Source organism: Cygnus olor, chromosome 1, assembly GCF_009769625.2.
Source record: "Cygnus olor isolate bCygOlo1 chromosome 1, bCygOlo1.pri.v2, whole genome shotgun sequence".
Lineage (NCBI taxonomy): Eukaryota > Metazoa > Chordata > Aves > Anseriformes > Anatidae > Cygnus > Cygnus olor.
In genome coordinates, this window is record NC_049169.1 from 143,743,082 (window position 1) to 143,768,855 (window position 25,774).

Consider the following 25,774-nt stretch of genomic DNA (forward strand, 5'->3'; position numbering starts at 1 on the left):
ACTAGGTTACAGATCTAAGGGTGTTGAGAGTAATCTAAATACAGACTACATTTTGTACACACAAACAGGTCAAAACCTCTGTCTTGGATTTACAGCTACGTTCCACTGGGGACAAAAAACATCTTTACAGACATCAGGCTAAGTTCACTGGAAGATTTCACCAATATAATCGGCAGCAGCTTCCTAGGGAGAGGAGCTGCCTGAGGGATTGGGTACTGGGGCAAAAGGACACTAAACACACTGTAAGCTGCAGACTGCAGACAGTGCAGGAGCATTCCCACTGAGAGGTAATGGATGATGAAGAGACACAGCCAAATAGTCCCTGCAGTGTTCACGAGCCCCGGCTGTGCTCAGGAAAGGATTTCTTCCTGGAAAACCAAAATCCTGGACCCTCCTCCCATGGAGCAGAGCAGGAAGGAAGAGCAGAGGAGGAAGCTGCTTTGAACACTGTGTGCCCAGTGTGTGCAAGGGAACATGGCTGAGACAGGTATGTTTTATTTTTTATGGAAGTGGCCCAGGGAAATTTCTCTTTGGATTGTTTATGAATATAATATCTGTTCCACCATGTGCTCAGCCACTTAGTCTCTGTGCTGCAAAACATAGTGATGAAGAGAGTGGGGTGTTCTTGCGAGGCTTCACTGACTCAGTGGGATCCTCACTGATGTGCAGGCAGCATGCATCCTAAAAAAAGACTGAGGGAACTAGCATCTTGTGCATGCAACGCTTTGCGTGCCACCGTACTGAATGGGTCTGTAGGTGGTGTTAAACTTGGAGTGTGGTCTGTCATTTGGTATGCCAGTGTACTAAAAAGAGATTGGCAGGAAGATATTGTCTAGGAATATAAATGCTATGTGTTAAGTGGGGTTTTTATTTGAAAGCTAGGTGAAAAATGGTTTTGTTATTGCACTGGCTTTTGTTTGCTTGTGTTATTTCAAAGATGTGGCATTTGGTTTTATTGCATCCTAGCAAGTTTGAAGCTATTTAGTAGAAATCCTGGAAGCTCTGTTATCACAGTAGACCACTGCACATTCAGAAAATCTGTCTATCATTTGGATGTTGCTATAGCAACAACCTAGTTCCAGCTGGAAAAAACTGGTTCACTTGTGCCTGCATACTCTGTACTACAAGCTTGCTTTCTCCCATTGAGCAGCAGCAAAATGTCTTTTATCATTTGAGGCATAAAATAACACCTGGGAAAGGGAACTCCCTGGAAAGGACACAACATTACCCTCCTGACATTCATTAGTAAGCAACTTATTTGCTTCCAGATTAATAAATTCTTGCATTTCTAACATAAATTTCTGATAATTATTGCCAATTTTGTTGCTGAACTCAAATCTATATGAAGAAAAACATTTTTTTCCATCTTTTTGATCAATTAAGCACTTTCTCAGCATTGCTATAAATAAAGATGCCATTTTCATGGTAGTTATCATCAGTTCTCCACCAGCTATTGGAAGGGGTGTGCGCTAACCCAACAACTATAGTAATTACAAACGATCTCCAGATGGTACCATGGCAGGCCAAATTGATGGTATTTTTAGGTCCAAAAGTTTATCTTCTCACTCACAAGCAAGGAAGTCTTTCAAAATGTGCCTGAGGCTTCCCAGGAGGGAAGGCAGGATGTGTGCCTCGTGCCCCTTCTGGATCCAGAGGCAGAGGAAGGATCTCTCATCTGCTGATCCAAAGTCAGATCGCTGCTGGTGTCAGTGGTACAGAGCATGACTGCTTAGGCTGCACAGGCTGTTTTCTTAGGACAATATGGTTTACATGCCCCAGCTGTCAAAACTGTCCAGACATCAGGGCAATATGCTGGTAAAATGCCAGCTTTCCAGTGCAAAGAGAAAGAGGGTGATGTAGCTAGTCCATCACTTTTTGAGCAGCAAAATTTCCACAGGGCAAAGGAGGCCTTCTCATGCACCCCCACTGCTTGTGGGCTCTCCCATTGTAGGCCTCAGGGCAATCTCTGTCTTTAATGAGGCTGTGCAAGTGCAAAAGAGTGATGCTGAGACTTTGGGTCACTTTTTCTGTTCACTGCCTTTTGATAAAACAGGCCCTAGTTTCATTCATGCAGACAAAGCCCACGAAAGCAGCAGTTCGTGTCTGCATTGATAAGGAGGAGGAAAAAGAGGAGTGCCATAATTGTAATGGGTAGCTAAAACCATAGTTGATTAAGCCATTAGTATGTGATCTGGGGTTTCCTATATAACTATCTTCATGCAAAAAGCATGAAAATTCTCACAAGTTAAAAAAGTCAGATGCTAAACTGCTTGCAGGACTTGGTGTTTGTCAGTCTTTTCTGATTTGACTTCCTCAAAGGGCAGTCATGGCCTAGTCTGTGCAGCACCGTCACAGCTGTGTTCATGTACAGCCCAGTATCACTCTGAGTGATCTTTTATTACTTCTCACATTTTTTCCCTGTTTCATTGGCAAACTTACCTGCATGAATAGGAAAAAAATAGAGGAAATTATATTATTTTTGTAATTTAAATAGTCGACTCTTTCCGAGGAACACCTTTGATAGATCGTTGGTATTCTGCAGACCACAGGCAGAGAAACACAGCTCTAAATGACCTCAACTCACATATATCCTTTGTGATATATATTGTGTCACATATATCCTTTTAATCTTGCACCCTGTCTTGCACAGCAGAGACATCGCTTTTCTGTGTTATCTTTGTCTCTGCCAGATTCTTTAAAGCTTCAGTCTTTTTTATCCCAACAGTGAATAACACACTGGCGGTTTTAACAATGGAGAAGTTTCTCTTTTGCCTCCTTCACCTCACACTGGTAGAGTGTTGAGGTTCAAAGTACTGAGCTGCCTCCCCACTAATGCGATGCAGAGGTACTTGCCTAACAAATATCACCCCCAAATAATGGACCACGAAATACAGGGAATACTAATGCAATAGGTTCTGCACACCCCCTTAGAAAACAGTCACCTTCTCTCCTCCCTCTTTTGTATCTCAGTTGTTCTCTGAGATCTCTGATGTGCAAATGTCCCTGTGCAGGTGGATGGAGATGGGTAAGACAGATCAACAGGCTACAACAAGAAGATATTTCATGGAAGAATTTGCCCAGACAGGCCTGGGTCTGTCAAAACTGCTGGAGCAGCAGCTGTGGGTAGGATCTTGTTCTCTCCACTTAAGGTTCCTAGTATTTAGTATGAAAAAAAAAAAAAGTCCGAATGTTTTTCTCAAGACATCATTCTGCTTTCAGCTCAAGTGATGCATCTATTTTATGCCCGGAATCCTTAAAATGCTATGTGGTCTAACATCTTTTATCTTTGCTAGTTCCCTCATGCACTTCACCCATAGCAGAATCATTAGGGACATTTATGAAGTTAATAAGATGCACAATAAGCTTAGCTACTTAGTCATTTTTCTCTTTCTTGTGTCTCTTATCCACCTACGCATGTGGTCTTTATAGATGGGTAGACTTCCTGGACAGGCAAAGCCAGGAAATATACCTTCTAGTAATGGCACAAGGTACAATTTAATTTGTTTTTAATGTGATTTGTGATGCACTCTGGCCAACAACTTATCTTTCTGGTTGACAGAAACAGCCATTCTTGCATACCTGTTAGGATCCTTCCTAAATTCATTTAAGCAGTCATATTGTTAAGATTGTCTTCCGCTGAAGGCTGCCTTATTGTTCCACCCTAAGTGTGGGATTTATTTTTCCAACAGATTGTTTTGCTGTCCGCTCATCCTTTTCTGAGCCTGGCTGGCCTGAGAATCCAACCTGTCTCTTGCAAGTTATGTTGCAGCGCTCTAACTATAGCCCAAGGGATCAGTGTTGAACAACATGATTTTTTAATGAGCACACTCAGTGTGGGTTGCTCTTGTTTAACATAAAAGAGAAGCATAATCCCTGCTCCAAGCCATTTGCAATCTAAGGGCTGGATTGTGGCTGTAAGCCACATCCGGCAGTGGGGGGAAGGTGCAGAGGGAGCTGTTCCTGAAGGCATTTTTACCAAGGTTGTGGGAGCTCAAAGATCAGCAACTGCTGCTACGCTCATGTATAAACATGTGGAACGTGAGTGACATGAACTAGTGGCCCAGATCTCACCCCAGGGAGAGAGATATGAAGTTTCTGTATATGTCTGAATGCCAGCAACTATGCAGAGGTGAGAAGGGTCCTTGCCCCCACTCTCTTTTGCTTGTGCAGGTGGACATACAGGGTTGTTATAGGTGGTTGCAGCAAAGCAGACACGGCCACCTTCCTCCACAGCTTGTTACCACTGACATGGATAAGGCAACCAAAGCAATTGTCTCACTGGGCAAACAGGTTGCACTTGTTTAAATAAGAGGGGCAGAGAGGCATTTCTGTTCAGCCAGATAATTGAAGGGAGGCCAAGAAAACTAGGGTCAGGAAAGGTACTTTGCATCTGTGGCTGCTTAATCAGGGTCACCAGAGGTGACATCGTGATTCACACATCTGGTCAGTATGATTCAGAGGTTGCTTCCTTTTCACGACCTGCTTTTGAAGCTAATAACTCACAAAAGACCTGCATTTGAAATTTTTACAGTAGTGGGCTTTTTGAGACTAAACCATACCAGTCCTTCAGTGGGAAAAAAAAAAAAAAAAAAAAAAAAGTCTTGCTCAACCAAGGAAGAAAAGCTCTTATCACTGCACAGGAAGAGCATCTGAGCATCTGTTCCTAAACAGCCAGCTGTTTCTTAACAAACATTTTCTGCAGGAGATAGCATTAAAAATAGGAAAAAAGAAATATCTAGTCCTCAGGCTGGCAAACAAAACCTTCCAGGTAAGAACTGATACTATAGATTCAGAGATTTTATTTTCCTCTTGACACCAGAAAAACATTTTGCCAAGGCAGAGGAAAACAGAAGTAGGATAGTTAGGAAATGGTTGGGGAAGACATTGGAAGAGTGGGAGGAGTAAATTCTGATTAGAGACTTGGAAATCCATCAGAGAGCAAAGGAATTGCCATTAGGGAAGAAGAATGGGAAGAAAGAAACAGAGAACAGGGAAGAAGAGTCAGGAAGACCCACAGCACTCACAGCAGGTCCACATCCATGTACAGAAAAGACAAAATGGTGGAAGGAAGACTAACTGAGACAAAGGCAAATGAAATGAAGCTGTTTGGGAACTGGAATATTTTTAGACTGAAGGAACAGAATTTCTCCCTGACCAGTGGAAAACTAATGTCATTTTGCAAAACTTAATGTTTTGTAATGTCTTTAAATAGTCCTATTCTAATGACAGAAATGTGCATTTGGCCTTCAAAAATACAACACAGTTTACATTAGGCACAAAAACTGGACTGTTGCAACTCTAAAGTCTCTAAAAATGTCAGAAATGCACTGTTCTGATAAGACCGATGTAGTGAAAGTAGTACAATCTCCCAACTGTGGCAAAGCTCCCAATATAATTTCCTTTGTATGTGGAGAGTATAAAATTATTATGTAATCTTTAGCCTAAAATAATTGTTCATACGATAAGAATTATACCAGTATTACTACCTTAAAAAAATAAACGTTTAATTAAGTTAAATCACTGTAAAACCTGTGCTTAGATCAGGTTAGAGGAAGACAAATTGGCAGCTCAGGCAGCCCTAATTTTCCAGTGTACCCGTGCTTACACAAGAGAACCAGAGTAGCTGCAATGGCACCTAAAATGAGGCTGCAAATGGCAAGACTGAAATCCATCCACAGCCCAACAGCCCCCTGCCTGGGATGTGCCTGCAATAAGTCTACAAGTTTAGTATAAACTAAATATAACAAACTTATATAAATAACTTTATATTTATATTTAATTAAACTTGTATAAATTTATAAAAATATAAATTATAAAAATAGTAAATTTAGTGTTATATATAAACACTAGATATACCAGTGTATATGGACAAAAGATTGGGTAAGCTGAGTACCTTGTTCCTACCCAAACAAAGAGCCTTCTCTTTAAGACCTCAAGTCAGAGACAACAGGTAGGCATGTTCAGCATGTGCTTAGTGCACATGGCAGCAATGGGTCCGGGCTCATTCCGAAACATAGTTGAGAAAGGCACATTGATTAAAGCCTATATATAAGGCATGAGAGAGTTGCTTCAATCACTTCATCATGCACAAAAGTGTGCAATCCCATATTTCTGCCTCTGTAAGCACCACACCAAATAGACTGCAGATGAGGCTGAATAAGGCACTGTCCCACTCTCCTGTTGAGCTGGGGGGTGATGCAGGTAGGGAAGCAGAAATCATAGATAAATAAGAAGAGTAGTGCATGGAGACCCTGATCTAGCTTTGGCCAAGGGCAGACTTGCCTTTCCAGATGGATTTTTTCAGCATCTAATGCAACCTCCCTGAAGCCTGTATGGACAGTACAAGAATGTAACCTTTTAATTAGAAGCATATGCACCACAGATAACCTTATCAAACCTGAACACAGGCACACACAGGTTGAAAACATTTGGCCTGAAAACATAGATTCTTCTTGCAGCCTTGCCAAGCATATCTGTGCCAATTCAATCAAACACAATAATGTATTGTTAAGTAATGAGTTTCCTAAAAAGGGCCAAACTCTATGTGATGCCTCATAGGAACAACTATGTGAGTGGTCCTTTTGTGCACAAGGCTCTACAAGTTAATGCAATCTGAAACCAGCTTCACTTTCATTTATCTGTAGTTTTGTTCTAAGGGAAAGCTGGCTATGGCCTTGCAAGAATAAATGGGGAAGTGTGCAGACTTTCAGGCTTGGTTATTCTTAATTACTGGTGCAAGTGTACATGCACATGAAATATCTGATGAGGTTCTGGAAACACACTTCCAAAAAACTGACTCTAGTTCCCTGCTATCACAGATAGTCACATCTCACACAATTATTATAGTGTTTTTTTTTTGTCCAAAATGTCCAAATAATTATTCCCGCATTAAGAATTAGAGTGGTATTACGAAGTATTAAAATAAATAAATAAATAAAAGTAAATCTTCAAACTACTTAAATCTATTTCAGAAATGAAGCTTAGTCTGACCTCCTCCCTGCTGGAATTCTGGACTTCCCCTTGCAGGTCTGGTAGGGGAAGAGGTAGGTGATGATGACTATACACTGGGCCATATACAGATGCCAAGATGCCATGCAGGGGACATTCTGCTATTGGATTTTATTCACTGTCCTGCAAGTAGACCCAAATGTTCTTAATGCCTCATGGCCACCTGCTGAACTCTTCTGCAGACAGTGCAAACATTGTTTGTCTGTTCTATCCCACCTGGAATTCTGCTACAGGACCTGGCTGTTTAAACAGTGGCTGAAAGTTTTCTCATTTCTTGCCTGCCTTTAGTCACTGGGGAGTTGACCTAAGAGACCTCCTGCTGTTTTCAACCCTCTTCTGGCCTGAGAACCAGGACAGCTTCCCTGCTGGTTCTGTTGCAGTGAGCTCAGGGCACAGTTACTGTGTAAATAAATCAGTCACTTCAGAAGTCAACCATACAATGAGAGGCATTATGCCAGGTTCAAACAAAAAACATAGGCCAGGTGAAGTCTGCAGAAGTATGACATTTTACAATGTCAGGAAAACTGGTCTCATCATTTGCTATTATTTTGTTTTTGAGACTGTGAATGCTTCCTATGTCACCCTTTGTTTCCCCATGTTACATTTTTGTTCCTTGCAGGAATGTGGCCATAGGAAAACAAGGAATGTAGGAGAATGGGAAAAGGTGACATGCAGGGGCATATCACAAGGTTTGTATGCACAGTGGGTGCAAATAATGTCTTGACATGCACACTAATCAGCAATGTGCAAAAAGACCTCTGAAGCTTACAAACAATCAAGCCCTCAACAGAGGCAAGCAGTTGTCCAATATTCTCTTTAGGGTCTTCTCCAAGAGAGAATGAAGCCTGAGGCAGTGTTTTGTACATCCTTGCTGAGGTTTCCAAACATGTCAACAAAACTTCATAGTCAATGATACCAATCAGTAGGAAACTAGAAATTATATGTACTTGTGCAATCTCTGAAACTCACTCAACTATGACCTAGAAAGCTATGGGAAATGACATTGTCATCACTGAATTTCTGTTAGACTTATCCTGATACTTGAAATAATGATGAAATAAGCTGTCTGATTAGTGACGTTATTATTATCATTCTCTGCTCATTGCATAACAAAAGCATACAAACAAAAGAGAAGAAGAAAACAGAAGACATACATGAGCATATTCATAATTAATGGAAAACTTTACCATGCCAACTGCATTGCCTTAAAAATAACCATGACAGTTCAGTGTTGGATGTGGTTCATAGTGCTGTGTGAATTTGCCCAGAGAGGCTGTGGAGTCTCCTTCTCTGGAAATATTCAAAACCCGCCTAGATGCCATCCTGCGCAATGTACTCTAGTTGATCCTACTCGACAGAGGAGTTGGACTAGATGATCTTCAGAGGTCCCTTCCAACCTCAACCATTCTGTGATTCTCTGATTCTGATACACATTTAACAGTCATAATGCTAACATCCCCCATGGCCCCCAGTATGCTCCAAAAGAAATATATTTAATTTACAATGTGCCCTTATTTAGTAATACAGAAGCTGGTCTTTTGCAACTGAGGGCTCAAAAACAGTGTTTTCTACCATGGATAGCTTCCCTCATCTAAAGGATTACACTTGATAAGCAGGGAATTTACCAAGCGTTTGGCCCTTAGCACTCAGACATGCCTTACTTTGCATGTATGGTCACCCAAACAGCAAAAGTCTTGCCCCAGTTCCCCAGTGCTACCAGTTTTCTGTCACCTGGAAACACTGAGAACCCCAGCTTCTGCTTTCAGGCATTAAGAAAGTGGGAGCCTGCAAGCCATAGGAGTTGTGAATGGGCTAGGACTTCTGTGTACACATTGGGTACCCTTGTACTTTGAAAAAAATATAAAAAATAAAAAAGTCTGAAAAACCTTTAAACTGTCTCAGAACAATAATTTGCAGACTTCCTGCAACTAACTGTTAACTATCAAGTATTTCCTAATAGGTAGCTATTAGGAATTTCCTTCTGCTTTTCCCAAACAAAACAATGACTTCTCCCTACCAAAACTTCAAATTTACTTGGAGCTGAAATGATTAGTTTCAGTTAAAAATTCTGAACACATGCCTGTTGATTTTACATGGTGAGTGAACGTCTCAAGTCTGGTAGAACCATCTTCAGAGACACACCTTGTGTTAGTGGGGCAAGGATCCTTCAGTAAGGGAACAGAAATGTCATAAAAATACCTGATACGAGATCTTCAGGTAGTGGAAATCAATCTAGGTCAAACATGTTTGGTTGCTTGTTGCCTTCAAGGTGTTGGTCCATGAATCTGCTGAGGCACTGATAAACACCCAATTTCCACTATACAAAATCCAGCTGCCCCTATTCCAAGAGGATTTTCTGTCTGTCTATAAAGAAAACCATGGAAGAATACATTTAGTTCCACAAAGTGAGAATAGATAAATTTAGTAGAGCCAAAGTGTTATATGGGGAGGACACAAACACACAAGATTGAGGTAGCTCTTTCAGCCAAATGTTTACTTGCAGTAATCACTAAATAAAACCTATGGGCTATTCTTCTCAGAAATCTCTTATCTGAAGCCATGGACTGGTTAAAAACTGACTACCATGGTGTTCCAGGGGAATGTATTCCACATTTGCAATTAAGTTCAAGACAGGAGTGAATTACATGGATCAGCTATAATCCAGGGCTTCTACATCCTGGTTATCTCTTCAGTCTGTAAAGACAAGTAATTATTGTTTGTCCAGGGGGCATGTGACACAGATATCAAGAATCCTTCTCTCAGATAATTCCCTAAAGATTTGATGTCTGCTAGCTCTGGATAGTAAGGGATGGGAATAACTCCCTTTTTTTCCTTGGCCTTAAACAGCACTGTCGTTGACGTGAATGCATTATAAATGTCAGTGGCAAAATTTGAAATTATTTTTATTCAAATGAGATAGTTTTTCAGAGTGCAAGAAAATAATTTTATGAATGCTACTCTTTTTATTGTAAGCTTTCAACGACTGCTTTTCACAATAAATAATTCTCAGACATTTACATTAGAAGAACAATACTGTAAACAATGAGCTCAAACACCTCAGGAACTTTAGCACAAGTAAAATTGTAGACTTAAATATAAGTCATTTTTTAAGCTAAACAGGGTCACGACCTGTTTCAGCATGTATGAAGTTTTTCTAATAATAATAGTAATAATAGTAAAAAGATTTTTCACTTCTGTAGTTCCAAAGCTTGATTGAATGTATTTTAAAAAATCGTGAGTTTTTTTTTTTGTTGTTGTTGTTGTTGTTTTTTTTCTTCATTGTGGTTATGAATGGCAAGTTTCATCTCTGGTAATAGTAGAATGACTGAGTCATAAATCTTGCAAAAGCAGTGCTTGGAATAAGCACAATAATTCAGACTTAACTATGTGGTCATAAATAAGTTTCTTTAATACATAATAGGGTCCAAAGTTTCATAACTTTCATAATAAATCATTCTTTGGTCTCAAAAAATGGCAGGGTTCATGCTTAGATGTGTTCGTTTAGATTTATAATTTCTTTTAAACTGGTTCATGAGACCCTAGCCTCAATATCGCTTGTGAGTTCTGCAAGCAATATAAATCTTTGTTGGAGAAGACTAATAATTTGTCCTAAAGAAAACTCGGCTATATTGAATCACTCTGATGTCATTACATTAATTTGTGTTATCTTAAAATCTCTAAAATAATTTCTTTCAACATTCTAGGTACTTCAGCTCTGCAAGGAAAATAGCCATATAGAGGGGCATCACATTAAGTGACAGTACCATTAGTATCAAAACAAGGAGGTGGGGACGGGGGCAGGGGGAACACAACAAAGACAAAAATAGCCCAGGCTGCACTTACATAATCAGTATGTATCATTAGTAACAATCAGATGTACTGATCAGTGAAGCAATTTGCAGGCAGGACTTTGTGAGTGAGAAAGTCCAGAATTTTTTGCCAGCTGCACTACAGCATTCCTGTGAGATGCTAGCCTCCTCATTCAACTCATGCAACGCTGCCAAGCCCATGTATGTAAATTATTCAACCAGCTCTTCCCCTCCTCTTAAGCTCTAAGATTTAATAAATAATAATAATAAAGCTGTAGGTACTGTAGGTACATTTGCTTTTTTGCTTCCAAGTTCAATGGAAGTAATGTTTTTCAATTTACCACCACCACCTTTCAGAAACACACAAATGAATCGTTTTATTCCCAAACAGAATCTATACTCTCATGCAATGTCTTAGCTCCAGGAGCTGGAACGTTCAAAAGAAATATATCACAAGACCCGCAGTGGAACCAAGAACTGGATAACTACTGTTCTGGAGAGTCCAGCTTTCCTGCTTGCAGTGAGAATGCTCTTCCACTGACTGCAACTGCTTCACATGGATTTACAAAGATTTAGTTCACATTTGCAGGTCTCTGAACTGCTCAGGAGAAAGGTATGTTATTCATGCTGCACGCAGAATGCTGTAATGTGTAGCTTTGAAGTCTGCTCAACTGTTGGCCAGAGAGCTGATGAGACTTACCAATTTCTAGAGTCCTTCATCTACTCTGTAAAACTGTCGCATTTGTGTAAATAGTAGATAAAGTGGCAGTAGGTGGCACTTGAAAATATTTACTATGCTTCCTGTGTGTTACTGGACCAGTAAAGACATGTTACTGTACACTGCAAGTGCTTTCCTCTCTGGAAATCCTCACATCAGACTGTATGTAACAAGAAGGGTTGCATCCTGTACTCTGTTACACTGGTGCATGTTAGTGTTAACTCCATCTCACTTCTTTGAGTGCTGGTGGTGTGACAGAGGTGTCAAGTGCAGCACTGCAATGTCCTCGGTGTGTGACTGCCCTTGGGCTCCAACACATTTCCCTTAACCTTCACACAGACTGGCGTTGTGAATACTGTCTTGCAGTGGAGGAACATTTTCTGTAACACTGACTTTCTGGAATTGTATTTTTGTAAGATTTAACTGCATACAAAACAACTGTTACGATAGTCTTCTTTGATCTTTGCACAGACTTCTATGCTTATTTTATTTTACTGCACTTTGAAGTAATTGTAAACAATGGTATGGAAATATAGAACGAAATCTCTCTAGAGAAGGAAGGGTAAATTACTGCAGTAGGAGAACCATAGAAAACATAGCTACAAGGACTATAAGAGGTTGCACACTGTAAGCATTTGATTTAGCATGGATTTGGGAAGATTACTGCCGTATAATAATGTCAAATCAATTTAAAATCATTCTTTGCAGCAGTATACTGTTTAAAGGAAAGAGTCTTGTTTCTGAATGTCTGACCAAATGAAGTTGAACATTCTCTCTTCCAAGATAGGTTTCAACACGTGGACTCTGTATTTCTTCTGACTCCTTGTATTCCATGACAGTGTAACTTCTGAGAGTTATTGCACTTATAGTTGGTGATTTCTTTTCAGAAATTCAAGAGGGAGCAGAATCAAACCTGGCATACCACAAAATTTTATGTAGTGGTTTTGTAAAATGAGAAACAATATTGCTTGAAGTAGAAGGGGAAAATGGTTCTCTGGTGGGCTTTTCTACAGCAGCAAGGGAAAACTAGGAACATAGTGGAAAGTAATTTTATATTTTGACCTCTCAGATTTTCACTAAAGCACTTTCATGTACAATGAGAACTGTGCCATAACTCCTGTGCCAATTATTTTAATTCTTTAATCTCTTTCCATTACTGTGTCAAATCTGAGTTTCTTAATCCCTTTCCTTACTGGAAGGGGAAAATCTATCCTCCACATAAAGAGATACAAGTGATATTAACAGGCTGAAGAGAGAGCCTGTGAACTTGTTTGTGTTTTAGCAAGAAATACATCGTAAAAGTGAGAAACTGCCTCTGAGAGTTAAGGGAAAAGAAGAAGACGTGACATGGGGTTGATTTCACATGCCCTGGTGTAGACTGTAAGTAACTCTGCTGAAGAGGCAGTGGCACAGGGGCCAGTGCCACAGGGGCCAGTGCCACCAAGAGCATTGCCCTTCAGGATGTCTCATCTATCCCAATAGATGTACGTGAGGGTAATTTTTGGTTTATTGTCACTGCAGATATGCTGCTTTTCCTACGCTACCTACTCAGCCAGTAAAGATCTTACAAGGTAGCTGGAAAACTAAAGAAACAAGCAATAACTTAGCCATTAAAGCATATATACCATTTGTAAGGTGCTGCAGACTTCTTAACCCTTTTCTGGATTTTCCAAAATGCTTCTTGCATACTCAGGAACCACTGTGAGGGACTACAAATGATGCAGGGACATTTGTATGTCTGGAAGCCCATAAGCACTTTCCTGTCTTGCCAAAACAACAAAACAAAACAAAACAAAACAAAAACATTCAAACAACCAACACAACCACCACCAACAAAACTGACTTTTCAGCTAGGGGAAAAGATCAGTTCAAACTAAATCTTGTAACTAGGAGGGACCCCTCTGTGATCAGCAGGTCTTCTGATTCACTGGCAAGATTAACTGGGGCCTCACTACACTTTGTCTAGAAAGAGACAGGTAAGTATGAAATGACTTGTCTGAACCAGCAAAAGCTGTCTAGTCCTGAAAATGGGAAAACAAATCATTGTAGACATATCTGCACTGTAAACTGTAGAAGGGACTCGGAGCATAGCTCTCTCTTACCTCACCCTTCTGGAAGCCTTGGGTTACATGAAGCACATTCCCTCTGGTTTATAGAAAACAAGCACAAGATACTGGTTTGAGTGATAACAGACAGGTTGAAAGAAATAATGCCTAGATCTCCTTAGTGGACAAGAGCCTCTTAGGGAAGAAATGGACTATTTTCTCTAGCAATGACATCCAAGACAGCCATTTCCAATTGGACCATGCCAGGACAGAGACAGGACTTGTCTCTCTTAGTAATGGTTTGGTTGTCACAGTTGCAGTTCTGTGAGGTGTAAACTGTCACTACTGATGGCATCTAACCAAGGCAGAGTTGGCTCTGAGATCTATATCCACCCAGGGTCTACCAGAATGTCTCCTACTCTGAAAATGCAGCTGCTAGCTCAGTTTCTCTCCTGTCATTTCCACTGCATTGCCCTGCTTTATGTTACTCTAAGCGCAGAGCAGTGGGACTCAAAATCTGGGCTAATATGCACTGGTCTGAGTAGGACCAAGGGTGCAGAATGAGGCTGTGATGTACTCTGGAGCCTTTTGTGAAGCTGAAGTGGATGCTTTAATATGCATAATACAAAAAAGAGAGTTGCACTGATGCTTGTGTTGCAGTCTTAAGTTAAGCAACTCTCAATTTCTGTGATAGTAAACTTATGACTGCAGTGCCTCAGTCATTTCATACAGTAACAAATAAAGTCATCCCAGCTGTAAAAAAAAGGACCATTGTGTCTCATTTTTCAACACTGGGAACAGAGAATCCAACCCCACAACTTCCACTGGCTGACATGCCAAATTCTCAGTAATACAGGCAAAATCCTTTTAAGGTTCCTCAGAGGTGAATGACTTCAGGATCAGGCCTACAGAAAACACTGTTTGGTTTACCTTGCCCTTGCATTACCTTTAGTCTGCATGGTATCTCTACAGAAACTGCAGCTAGGCATTCTGTTAAACTAAAGGCTATGTATTTTTGTCTCCACAACTGTGATAGGACAAGTCACAAGAGCATTTTGCTCTTGATAAAGCAGAATCTTCTCAGACGGTAGTCTGCCAGTGGCAATACACCATAATATTGAAAAGAGACTGCAGCAGGTATATAGATTTTGACAGAAAAATAAATCATTGTAGACAGTTCTACCTCCTTCCCCCCTCAATTACTTCTGGTAATGGTATATTCAAATCAATAAAACTATGTTAAGTAAAACAGAAAAAGAAATTGCATCAACTGTATTTGGAACTGATTCCTGAATCTTCCAAATTGCTTTTCTTAAATGGAGAAATAAGTTTTCCCCAGCTCTCAGAAGAGTGATTTTTTTTTTCTCTTTTGGATGAAAAAGTAACTTGCCTCTAAAAACAAATAAAAAATCAAATGAACTCTATGGTAGGCAGCTCTTTCTTTTGGGCCTCTTTTGTTTTACCTACATCCATGTAAATACTGCTATGATAGCCGTATTCCTGTTTCAAACACTTTGTCCTCAACAATGACACTCCCTTTCCCTCCATATCTATCACTGGTGACCTCTCTTTACCCTCAAAGCCCTTTAGTGCTCTCCTGGCCTATGGTAACCACCACTGTTTTCATGTTTGTAAGAATTGCATCACTGTTGTCCTCTCTATGGGGTTCAGAGCTGTGTGAACAGTCACAGTGCCAGGGTTGGGACTGAGAATTCACGAGGTTAAATAGACTTCTGACCTAGTTTCAGAGTTTTAATAATGAGCATGTTTTTTCATTTCTATAGGACCTTTTCAACATGGCTGGGCACGTTTTTTTTTTCTCTTTTTTTTTTTTTTTTCCTAGTAATCTTCAAGCAGGTATGAATTTACTGATGTGGATTTAGCAGTGAAAGGGGATGAAAAGGGACAAAGGCTAAGGGGTCTGCTGCTCCTCCATTTGTTTCAGGGCAGGTAATGAGGCCATAAGGTCACAAGGCTGTGCAATCATTTTCTTCATGCTCACGTGGAGCTGAGTTTGTCCCTGTTGAAAGGAAAGACACACATTGCTGTGGTCCATACTCAGCATTGGAAGAGTTTTCTTTAACAAGTGTTACAGTCCTGGAGGACACACGGACTGTGAAAGTCCTCACACACTTCCACTGCAAAGTTTGCGTCCTATAGCCAACATCCCCCCTTATGCTGTGTTATAACACAGATCTGCATGCTGTGTCAGGGCCTTGAGGTTGTGCAGAAATTTTGCAAATCCACCGGCAAAGCTCCAGGTAGAGTTCAAAATAGGCAGATAATATTTACTAGCAAATTAATTCAATAGAATAGTGCATGTATTCATCCTGGACCATGCAAATTAGATGTATGCTTTTCTTTTGACACTTAGCAGTAAAAAGTTTAATGATTCCAGGCCCAGGTTGCTCTGAAGATACCATATTTTATCATATCAACAGCAATTTTTCTTACCTGTCCCAACATTTAGTCAGAGTGACCTTTCCTGACTTATTTTTCATTTCTAAAGCAATCTGATTTTTTTGCAGATCTAAGATCTTGGTTTCCAATTCTGTGCTACCCTAACAGGAAATTAGATGTACTTCCTTCAATGCTTCCAAGCAGAGTGAAATTCACTCTATTATTCAGTGATGAAATCTTGCAGTGAGTAAATGACACCATGCAGACAGTGTAACAGCTCTGCTCCTGCCCCTTGTGAGGAAGGAGTAGAACAGAGATGTTAGACATCTTCTCATCTGATTCCCTGTCCTGTCTGATTTAAGTTACCGAAACTTCAGGGAAGAAAGAAGTGGAGGATGGAGGGGCAAGGCAGAGCTCTGGCTGTCCTTGTTCTGCTTTGCTGCTCCAGAGGGGGCTTTTCTGAGGAAGTCTGAGAAGATCAAAAAGAAGTTGAGCCCTCAGTATTTCACAATGTTAACTATGTTGCTGTAAGAGTAGCCTATATTTTTTTTGACAGTATTAGCATGATGCTGTTCATTTCCCTAAGTATCACTGTATGAGATTTGTCCAGTTAACTTAGGCATTGTATTTATCTGTTGATCCCTGGTGAAAAAGTCTTCTGATGGAACTGCTTCAGTTAGCTGCATTGTAAATGGAGAGATGTAAGAGTCTTTGAGGGCCTCCAGAGAAAGACCTTACTCAGAAGCGTACATGTAGGTGGAACTGATTCTACTTTGTTTTCACTTCTGAGACATACCAGAAAAGAATCTCAGATGAAATTTGTAGATTGTTTTTGAGCTTTTATTTTTTTTCTTCCCACTAGTAAATTAGGATATCTTCCTTAGTAACAAGTCTTTATTTCCTTCTCTGTCATAGATTTGTCTAATTTCCTCATATGTCTTTAGTTTGCCACAACACACTTTGATTCTTGGCCTGACTTGTGTCCACTCTGTCTCCTTTTCTTTTTTTTTTTTAATTATTATTATTATTTTATTTATTATTTTATTTTTAATTTTTATTTTTATTTTTATTTACCAGCCACTTTCCCCTGCCTATTTCCCCTCAGTGTAAAATACATTTGCACTCCTCCCTTGTCCCAGGATTTACCCATGGCTAACTGCAGACTTGTCTTTCCCTTTGCCTCTGAAAGCTCATCAAAACAGTGATTTCTTTTGTGGCCTTTCTCTTCACTATTCCTGTGTCAGACCTATTTCCAACTTCAGTACTGTTCTTTGCACATTGCCAAGGTTCATTCAGAGCCAGTTTGTCATGTGCTTCCTTGTTGGAGTACCCTCAGTAACATTGGCCTTGTCTTTGATTTGCTCATCAGTAGTGCCTAGCTTTTTTTTTTTTTTTTTTTTGCAGAAGTAGCCCATCCTTCACAGCTCCTACATGCACGATATAACATAGAAAGGTCACATTTGAAACAAATACTGAATAATATACTAAATAATACCAGCCTTGAGAGATCTCAGCTGCTTCTTTGGAACAACATGTTTGTTTCTCATATTAGTATTTGTGACTGTGTTTGTCCCCTTGCATTCTTCTTAGGTCAGGTCAATTACAGCATGTGTCATGCCAAGAATGAAGTGTGGAATGTGATAACATTAATTAATATTTTTGATAGGCTCCAGGGCAAAAACAATCACTCTAAAATTTAAGAATTAAAATAAGAAAAAAAAGAAAGAAAAGAAAAAAAAGAATGATTGTTTAATGTTCTCTGAGACTTCCTTTTTGAAAGTCTGATTGCTATTTATTATATATGAAACAATTCAGACTGCAGCTTTCAAACAAGACGGAGTTACCTGAGCAGGTCTTTTCTCTGTCTCACAATAACCAACCCCATTTTGCACCTCCAATGTAAGACAAGATCTGCCTTGATAGAGAAAACTGCCAATGCTGAGGTCTGTGCAGGATTAGGCTTCCATCAGTGATATCTGTGTATGTGAATTTTAAGATAGAACTTGCCCAAAGCCTACAGACAAGGAACAGTTTTTCCATGTTTGGGTATTATGTCTATCTACCGATGTCAAATGTCTGCATACTAGTCATTTTTCCTGGACAGATCTGAAGTCTGGGAGTCACAATCCATAATTAAAACAAATAACACTGTAAGCAACAGTCAATATGAAATCTACAAAAGAATTTCTACTCCACATCTGACAGCTACTGAATGGACTATTACTGTCTTACTTTATACAACTTAAGCCATTTGTTTGTGCTTCTGAACGGCAGAAGCGAGAATTTCCTAGAATGAACTCTCAGTCTTAAAATGTTAGTTTCTTATTTTTCTCATAACACACAATTGCAGTTATTTGGAAATGATGGAGATGCACTAGCTGGTGATAAATTCTTATTTAGAAAACAATCACAGAGTTTCTGATATATATGTATTGACACCTGTTTTGTTTTGTTGTGTTTGGACAAAAAGCATTCTTCCTCTTGTATTCAAAAATGTCTAATGAACAGTGGGTATTGCCATAAGAAAATAAACAAATTAAAAAAAAAAAAAAAAAGATTATAAAATAAGGATATAAAAACAGTACTGGAAAAACAGGCTAACAATGAGAAAACTTGTCCAGCACACTAGCTCCACAGTTGTTGCAAACTGGAGTAGTCCTTTGGATTTTATAGATTTGTGTGGTTTTATAGAGATGAATGTGACTTCATCTGACAGTCTGGGCACAATACATTTTCCTCCAAAAAATTTATGTAAGATGGGAAAAAGAAGAAATAAGTAAGAAGCAATAAGTATTCTCCTGAAATATGAGCAGAACTCTGAAGCTTTGGTTTGTCCAAACACAGACTTTTCTCCTCTTCTTCTGGAAACCATAAGAGAATTAGAGTAATACATTTTCAGACTGTACAAACAATATTTTTAATTTACATAAAGGAAGAAAACATCTCTAAATAAATAAACTTTAAAGATGTGAAAACAACAGGAATAAACTTGTCCCAGGAGGGCAAGAATAAACTAAGTTTATTTCTGAAGTGAAAGAAAAATTATAGCAGCCAACAACATATGAGTATGGTAGATTTATCTCTCTGACCCAGCACAGGTACAGTAACCATAGCTGCTTGGAAAAAAAAAAAAATGCCTGAACAAGCTGGCATTTCTCTGTACTATCCTTGTTTGACAAACTTCTAACACAACATTTTTCTCATCTATTACTCTAGACACAAAAACAGGACAGTAGTCAGCATCACTTCCTGTGAGGAAACAGGGAACTGTCCTTGTAGAAGGTTAGATATGCAACCATATGTAGATGAAGTACAAATGACATCTCCATCCTACTGTGTTGTGGTCCTGGCACTGACAAATGGTGCAGATGTATGCAGAAAAAAAAAAAAAAAAAAAAAAAAAAAGGGATGAAGCTTCCGTTTAGTTTCATTTTGACTTATGCCATAGAGAAAGCTCAATGGAGTCTTTCACTGTGAGCACAGAACAATCTCAGTTTGGAGTAATTTCTTTGGTTACATGCCAGGTAGGTCTGGGTGAAAAGGTCAAACTGTGTAAGTCACAAATACAAAAATGTAAGCAGAACATCTGTTCCAATCTGTTCCATTTGTTCATATGTGTTTGACTACAATGGGATGTCTGATATTCTTGCTGGAACCCAGAGGATTCCTAGCTGATAGTGATCCCCACAAAGTCAAACCCAAATAATCCTAATGATGCTGATTTTGCAGCAAAATGATGCTGATTTTGCAGCAAAACTGTCCAGGACTGCTCACACTCACAAGAGCAATGTCTCGGCTGTGGTCATAGTAACAAAGAGCTGAAGGCAGTAGCTGTTCCAGCTAGATCTACATAAACATTTCTGTTCTGAAGATAAAGATGTACAGCATCTATGACTAATCTAGATGTGAGATGTCATTACTTATAATATCCTGCCCAGTGCAAAGAAGAACAGAACAAGGTAAAGAAAAATGAAGTTCTGATCTGGCCACAGAATGCAACTCTACATAAGGATCCCTCAGGATATGTGATCATTCTGGGAAAGAGGCAGGGTTAAAGAAGAGGCAAAAGATTTCAATTTGTACTTCTTTTGGATTAAGGAACATACAGTGAATCCCATCCTAGAAGGAGGAGGACTACTTTGTGTGGTTCTACAAAACCTTGTGAGCCAAAATAGCCAAGGCTAGTCTGGTGCTGGGTCTAACTCAGCTAAATGCATAGTTATGTTTTATTTCACTGGAAGCCCCTCTCCATGCCCCTAAATTTAAAGCTATAAGAAACTCTTCCTAAGACACTGCCTTCTGCAGGTCAAGCAATCCTGAGATTACAACCATTTTGGAGCACTTTCCAGGGCATTCAGAGAATACCTAGTACTATTTTCAAGGAACCCCAATTTTTGAGGGGGTCACTGACTTGCAGTACATAGTACAAACAGCCCTTGGGATTTATCTGGGAGAGAACAGATGCAGAGAGAGTATTTTACCCTTGATATCAAATTCAGTAGCTTTTTTTTTTTTTCTAAATTGTTTCCCTCTGTTCTTAGCAGCAAATGGGAATAGAATGAATGCATGTGGTTGAACATGAAATAATTAGTTTACTTGATTTAAATTTTTTTTTTTCTTTGCTTAAAATTTATCATTTTGTTTTGAACAGTGTCTGCTTGATATCTGCAGTTTCAAGGAAGGCTGTTCAAGTTCGGAGAATTTGTTTGCCCGGCTGTACTATGTATCTTCATAAAGCCAGCAATGTAGCTGCAACTCAAGGCTCATTTTTCTTCCTCTCTTTGAAATATCTAGTTAGAAAGGAAATCACTCAGGAAGGAGTGCAACAAAAAGATTAATTATAGCAAAACTCTTACAATGCATTGGTAAGAATTGTGCTGGCCCTGCTGGATATTGATATGATTGGGAAGAAGAATGATCACGAGACTCACAGCATTTCTCTGAGATCAGAGGCAGTGCTGTTCAAAGAAAGACCTCAGCTGTACAGAGATCCCCCATGTAGTTCATCACTAACTTTCCTATGAAGACCCCAAAACCTCAATGAGCCAAATGATCTCATTATACCACAGAATGATAATACTTGTAAGTGGGATTAAAACAAATGCTTACCTAGATTGTAGCAAACTACACAGATCAGACCCATAAGGATGGTACAAAGGCATTGTAAAAAATATTAGCTATCCCTGAGTACCTTACTTTAAATGGCAACAGAGTGACATCAAGTCTTAGTTGTTAATTAGCTGTGTCTGTGGTGGAAGATGGAGCAGAAAGGAATGTGGAACAGTGAGGAGGCTGTGGTATAGCAGTCTATGAGGGCTTGAATAAATGAGCTCTGCTTAAGGACTGCTAAGTCCTGTTTGACACCAGATCAATATAATCTTCTGGGGAAAAAAAAAATAAAAACAACAACAACATATTTTTGCAGCTATCTGAAAGCTGAATGGAGAAACTGGTAAAACAAGTAGCAGAATACACCCTTACCATAGCAAAATAGATTCATGAGACATAAAAATAGATTTAAATACATGGATCTTTCTGTGTTTCTTCTTCTTTTAGTATTGGTTTATATTTCAGATTGCCAATTTTCTCAAAATCAAACTTTGCTTTAAAATCAAATAGTGTTTTTTTTGCAAGCCTGGACATTTGTGATTGCAGACAAAAAGAGTACCACTGAAATGACAGCAAGTGTATGAACAGTTCCACCCTGTGCAAGAAGATTAGGCTGCCTTTATCCACACCAGTGAAATATCAAAACAACTCTTTCAGATCTACTGTACAGGTGTGACAACCAAATAATCTGAATTATGCTGTCCTCCAGTCTCTTCTGTCATGCTCTTTTTGACACTTTGCACAAAGGAGATGGATCAGAGTTCACGCTTGTGAAGAACTCTGCTGAAATTGCAGAAACAAAAGTACGTGTCAGAATCCAATTCCCCAAATAATATGTAGCAGGCCTTGTCTCAGAGGACATGTACCAGATGCTAACACATAATCCTGCAAGCAACTACACACTGTCAGCAGCTGTTGAGATAATACAGTAGTTGATTTTATTTCTCTGATAGCAATTTGGTTGCCTGAAGTCACTTTTTTTTTTTTTTTTTTTTTTTTGCCAAAGTTAGGCCATGGTGTTCAAATGGGGGAAGCTGATCATTAACGGTAATTTGTTTTGATCTTTATGAATATGGAATTAGAGTGGGAGGTGTGTGCACTTTAATTGCCTTTTAGCATTGCCAAGGCAGAAGAATATTGACTAATATTGATTAAGTGGGATGAAATCCTCTTCTAATTTTTTTCTCCTAAGGAGAAAGTAAATTGGTTCATTCATTAGAACACACAGAAAAGAGGCCTGTTCCCAGATCACCTACTGCTCTGACATAGATAGCTCTCCCTCTTTTGAAATTCTTGTTTATATTGTCTCCCCTAGGTGAAACTACTTCCCAAAAGAAAAGCACTGATGAGTAGGTTAGGTAGAACACCACTTGCAATATTTATAAAATGAGCGGAATATGTTGGGCTGTTCATTACAATCACCTTTTCAGTGCACTCATGTAGACTGTGTAGACCCATTCTCATGGTGCAAGAATGGCACAGGGTCATTTGTGACGTTTGTGTTGTGAGCCCAGGGAAAGAAAAAGAGCTAAGGAAGGCAGTAGCTTGCTAATTATCAAATGCTACTTCAGGGTCTTTGGCTTGAAATTAAGAGTCACTAAAGTACAGTTAAACAAACTTTCAGTCCACTGTTTCTTTGTTTGTTTGTTTCCAGGTCTTGTAAACCTTCAAGGTCTTCACATCTAGTACATTGAAATGCAGCCTTCTAAAACAGAAACGTCTTCAATTGTATGCAAGTCTGAGTATAGTGACCTTGTTGCCATACCGATGATTGTGATGTGGCCGGCCAAAGAGGTAGAAGGGATAAAATGAGTTCAAAATAACATTTATTCAGCTTCCTTGGTCATCAGTGGATGGCCCAGCTCAAAACGGCTTGATATATACAGTAGCAACCTGTAATAGCAATATTTGCAATAGAAGACTGTATTGCTATTCTATGAGGATTTTTTTGATGCAACCACACTAACACTGTCAGGAAAAATTCCCAATTACTCTTTTCTGTGTGTGTCCCAGAATTCAATTGTTTGATTCAAGGATATCCTTTTTTTACTTAGAAAATAATAATAATAATAGGGTGGAGTGATTGTTTCAGAATATTGTGATTTATTTAATAAATAAGTGTTCAAAGCAAAACTTAAATAATAAGGTAAGGCAATGCCATGCAATTTCTGTTCATTGACAATCCTATTCATTTGTATTTTAACAAGGCGTTAAAACTAGCAGTTCATGAGGGAAGGTTTCCAGATCATCACTACATTTTATGTGAACTTTACTTTCATTCCTCAGCAATTCAGTGTGAAGAATTGTCTGTTTCTGCACCTGAAAAATAGTGTGAACAGTTTTATTTGAAAACTGTTAACAGACGTTGGGGGTCACAAGCCAGTTTGAAAAAGTAAGGACATCTTTAGTGGATGAAGTGCAGGAAACCTCAAAGAACAGAACACTCACAAAATACATGCTCCAATGGAGTCTGCCACTACTTTTTTGTAAATTCCAAGAAGATCAAGATTGCATGCCTTTTCAACACTGACTTCCGATAAGACCTTCTGGGTGCTACCACTGTTCAAGGGAAAAAAATACTATGTATAGGAGTTTGTGTACCCCTGTGTACGATTTGAAGTGTTGTTTTGTTTTGGTTTTGATGTTGTTTTATTTGCTTACTAATCACATCAAAACCTTGTTAAACATGTTACTTGACTTTTTTTTTTCCCCTAACAAATGTATTTCAGGATATATAGTGCTGGAGAGGATGCATTAGTATCCGTTTAGATTGCCACAAGTACTAGAGTTCCAAGAACACGGAACTATAGGCAGATTTTGTTATGCTGTGATATTATTGAATCTGTCCATATTCAATTTTGTTTGTCAGCCTGACCATATTATCCGCAGCCTTCTTGGTGTTATATGTTCTTAGAAGGGCATGCAATTCTTAGTAAGAATAATGGTAGACACAGTGATTTGGCGAAAAGAAAACTTAAAGGAAAACCCTCCATAGGAAAATTGTTTTGGAGAGTTAGGTATATTATTTGTTATCATTAAAATAACTATACTTTTTCCATTTATACTATCACCAAAACCAAGCTAACTTGAAAGTGAAATATGATGACGCACATAAAATGCTTTTTCGTCTTCTTCACCCTGTGGTCAGAGTGAGGAGTTTTGATAATTCCAAATAATTTGTAATGGATGCTGAAATAAACCTAAATGCAGTAGTAAATGAGTTCTTTTCTCACTGGGATCCCTTCCAACCACATTTACATCCATGTTTTTGTGAGTGGGTAGTGATTTTGTGTACCCACCAAGAGACACTTTTAAAATATATTTATATATATATTTGAGAGTGAATGCTAAATGTCTGCCTGATATCAGCAGAAAATTTGAATAGGACAAAGTATGGCTCCTCTAACTCCCCCTTGTTTTGGAAAACAGAGATCAGAATGAACAAACAGTTTGCAGCTATGCTTGTGCTCAAGTCATTTTGCCTAGGGGCTTCTCCAACCAAAATGTGTGTGATATCATAATGAATTTCCTTTAAATTCCTCCTCAACATCTTACTGGGTATTTCCATGCCTGTGAGTTGTCATTTGACTGGAGTGTTGATTGACCTGAAAGCTGGTTACATTCAATAGCTTTTTTTTTTTTCTTTTTTTTTCCCTCTCTTTCTTAAACCTAGCACATTAAATCTTATACCCATTCTCTGTTAGCACCTTTGGCCCATGGCATTCCCTTCTCTCTCTGCTCCACAGGTGTAGGAACATAAGCAGAGATGGGTGGGAGACAAACCTGATAAACAAAGTTGGCACCTCCTTAGGTGGATTTAAGGCAGCTGGCCCCAAACTTTGGCCCAGAAGCTGTGCTCATCTTCATCTTCACTCCTCAGCCACTTATGTGTGCGAGGTGTGTCAAACACATGAGCTTCCTCCAGATTTTACATTCATCACTCAATCAGGCTATGAGCAAAATGTGCTTATGGATGTTGTTTTTCTGCTGTCAAATATAAAAGGAAAATGAGAACATTCTTTTATCATATCCCCTGGAGTTCAGAAGTGTCAGAATCAGGTCAGTTATCTCTCTACCTGAGACCATCCAAACTCACAGCCTATTTCTACAGTTCAAATGTGAGGCCCACCAGCAAGGAGGTCAAACTGTATTCCAAAGCCTGCTATGAAGCCATCTGTGTTGTACATTGACGAGATGCAGTGGAGGTGGAGGCAACTCTTTGGCATGAATAGCTTGGTGTGATTGGTGCTATGATGACTGGTGCCCAGTGCTTGTCCCAGCCCAACTTAGCAGCCTTGTGCTCCCCTTGCACAACACAGACTGCCCAGGCACTCAGCAACTTTTGTGGGGTGGCCTGTTCAGGACCAGAGCATTGTGATCACAGAATCACAGAACCACAGAATAGCTGAGACTGTCAGGGCCCTCTGGAGGCCACCAGGCCCAAGCCCTGCTCCAGCAGAGCCACCCAGAGCAGGCTGCCCAGGACCATGTCCAGGCAGCTTCTGAAGATATTCAAGATGCTTATTTTAAGATGTTCACCCTTTACAGGCAAAAAGAAGGGACCTGCAGAGGACCAATTATCTGTCCCCCTCTGCCCCCCTTCCCCCTTTCACAGTGATTCTGGACGAGCTGGATCACCAGAGGCTAATTCTTTGATTCTTGTCTCTTGGTAAAGTAAGTGAAGA

General features: G+C 39.4%; 1 long non-coding RNA gene across 1 annotated transcript; it reads left to right on the forward strand.

Annotated features, from left to right (window-relative positions):
- The first annotated feature begins 340 nt into the window (after positions 1-340).
- On the forward strand, positions 341-11,362 carry LOC121059670. The gene is made up of 3 exons (XR_005814606.1): positions 341-487; positions 7,628-7,697; positions 11,236-11,362. It is a non-coding gene; the product is annotated as an uncharacterized LOC121059670 (long non-coding RNA).
- Positions 11,363-25,774: the final 14,412 nt, after the last annotated feature.